General features: G+C 39.9%; 1 protein-coding gene across 1 annotated transcript in view; it reads right to left on the bottom strand.

Annotated features, from left to right (window-relative positions):
- prr33 (proline rich 33) overlaps positions 1–2241 on the bottom strand; it is a 6263-nt gene extending 4022 nt beyond the window's left edge. The window contains exons 1-2 of the mRNA XM_014019340.1: positions 2019–2241; positions 1665–1710 (exon numbers count right to left, since the gene is read on the bottom strand). The gene's annotated coding sequence lies outside the window, so the exon portion shown is untranslated. The remainder of the gene's footprint in view (positions 1–1664; positions 1711–2018) is intronic.
- Between the last annotated feature and the right edge of the window lie 570 nt (positions 2242–2811).

Genomic DNA, 2811 nt, shown 5'->3' with positions numbered 1-2811 from the left:
CTGGTGCCCATGTCCTGCACAATATACTGCATCCTTTTCAAAATTTGACCTAAATGTCTACAAGTCCACCATTTCTCACGTAAGATTTTATCTTGAAATTCTGACATGAAAGGTGGTGGGTGATATTCATCCATCCATCCATCCATCCATCCATCCATCCATCCATCCATCCATCCATCCATCCATCCATCCATCCATCCATCCATTCATTCATTAATCCATCCATCCATTAGAGATGTGACATTAGTGAACGTTCCAAATCTTTTGAATGGCTCTTTACAACGAATGATAGGAGCCGAATCGTGGGCAGTAACGAGCCATTTGTAGTTTTATTTCTTTTATTCCTCATTTAATCTTTAGTTTTCATACTTAAATTGCTCCCGCTTTGCCTTTTCATGGAAAACATGCAGAGTTGTGGAGTACAGAAGCTCATGAGGGAAGGGGAAGGGGGGTTTCCACTTAACAAACACATGGTTCCACCCATGTGACGGGAAGACGTCATTACGTACGGCTACGTAATGATGTATTTCCCTACGTGATGATGTAACACATTCGAAATCGAACGGCTTTATGAAACAAACGGCTCCCCAAGATCTGGATCCCTTCAAAGAGCCATTTATCCCATCTCTAACATCCATCCATCCATCCATCCATCCATCCATCCATCCATCCATCCATCCACTGTACTGAAGTGAAAATGGTTTATAAAATTGTACAGACTGCACAATGTAAATGAATAATGGAACAGTAACAAACACTGATCCTTTGATGAAGTAACAAATTGGGCAGCAAGTGACCATCGCCCGTCCTATCCCTATGGCGGAGCCAGGGAATGGTCAGTGGTGGTCTTGGCCACCATAGATTAATCTCTCTTGTTGTTTATTTGTTCATTAAGTTTTATAAAAGTCTTATCTCATTTTAGAAGCTGTTAGTGAGCGACCATTTTTATTTGGCAGTAAAAATAACTTTTATCATTCATTTCATTGTTCTACATTGCACTTTATTTTAATGTCTTGAATCAAAGTTTATAATGAACTGCATCATATTGAGCTGTCCTAATGGTTTCTGCTGCTTAATGAATGGGACAGCCCACTGATACTTGATTGGGCTACAGAAATACTTTGTCACTTATTGCCCCGAGGGACAATTTAAACTAAATATACAAGCTTGTAGCTTAAAGGCACAGTTTTCACCAGTCTGTGTTAAATTATGACATTCTGCAAGAGTTTCACAGATAAACATTTTGTGGAATCAAACTAAACTTAAGAAAAAGTTTTTTACAAGATAATCTTTTCGGAAGACTGATGTTTTCTGACTGCTTAAAGTCTGTCTGAAAATATTTATTATTCTCAGTTTACTGACACCCCAGTGAATTGTAGGTCATTGGTTGTAAACTAAAACTCCTCCCTGCTAAACTTGCTGCCTGCCCGACACATGAGATGTTCAATCCTCCTTTTAAGGCTTTGGTAGTTATGGCATTTGGAATGCCTTCAGGATGCAGATTCAAAAGAGGAAAGAGTAATAATAGAAATGTACTAATAACATATGTAATTAAAACTCATAAAACTAAAAACTCTTGCAAACATCTACAAATACAGTTAACTCCAAGAAAACTACACGCGGTCACGGACAACAGAGTTGAGATAAAAAAAATCTAAACTTACCAGGTGAAAAATCTTGGCAGGGCTCAAAGTGCTCCAAGCAGGGCCCCTTCACAGAAGAAATCATTTTGAGTATTAATCATTGCAAATATTGAAGTCAGCAAGAAGCATTTTAAAACATGAAGATTAAAAGTCAAAGTCGTCACGCCTCACTGCTCCTGATCAACTCATTTTAAGGCCGTGCGTGTTGTAAAGCAACAATGAGACAAAAAACACAGCAATGAAAAGTCTTAGCTACTAGCTCAAGCTGCTGGTGCTTTACTGGGACAAGAAATCCCACCCTGATCTCCTCAAACACGGGGCAGCATTTTCTGCTTCACCTGGAGAATAAAGGTGTAATTGTTTTGCGATGGTTACCTGTAAGGCTGCTGTTTTGGTGCTGGCCAGCCAGCTGCTGCCTGCTTGTCCCAGCCTGAAGTGTCAAAACGGCAGGTTCATGCTGAGTCCATGTCAACCCCCCCTTCCTGCAAATGGAAGGAAAATCACAGTGGCAATCCAAAAATAACTCCTGAGCAGCGCAGGCTGCTGGGTGACAGCAGCAGCATTGTGACAGCAGAGAGTGTGGACTCACACTGCTGCTCTGAGCTGCTGGGTTTGGGTTGGGTCTCAGCTCTGAGCAGCAGGTGTTTCAGAAATGTTCCTCGCGGTTAAATTAGGTCGGACACTTTGAAGGCCGGTGCTGAGGATGAGTTTGATGCATTTTGGATGGAATTTTCCAAAAGTATGGAAAGTTCGACAGAAAACTGTTTAAACCACATGTTTTATAGTTTAAACACCCTTTTCCATTTTTCATTTAAAGTATCTCGTTAACTTGTCGAATAGTGTTTATTTCCCTGTCATGACCAGTTTGTTCAATAGTAAATTATAAAATATATTTTTATAGCCACCCTTCTCTTATGTAGGCAGGAGACTCTTCAGTCTGAAACGGCAGCACCCCCTGGAGGAATTTACAAAAGACTGATCTCTTTGACCACGTCTGAAATAAAACCATCTGTAAAAACGAAGCTGCAGAGATCTGTGTTCCCCAGTACCTATGTTATCGTGGGGTTAATAATGAAAGTCATAAAACATGCTTGGCTTCCACTTCCAAGGGTTTTTATTACAAATATTTTTATTTTATTTTATTTTATTTTTGTAGCACTTTGAGATT

The sequence above is a fragment of the Austrofundulus limnaeus genome, unplaced genomic scaffold (genome assembly GCF_001266775.1).
Source record: "Austrofundulus limnaeus strain Quisiro unplaced genomic scaffold, Austrofundulus_limnaeus-1.0 Scaffold217, whole genome shotgun sequence".
In the NCBI taxonomy this organism is placed as follows: domain Eukaryota; kingdom Metazoa; phylum Chordata; class Actinopteri; order Cyprinodontiformes; family Rivulidae; genus Austrofundulus; species Austrofundulus limnaeus.
The sequence above is the reverse complement of the archived record's forward strand: the minus strand, read 5'-3'. Positions and strand labels throughout refer to the sequence as shown.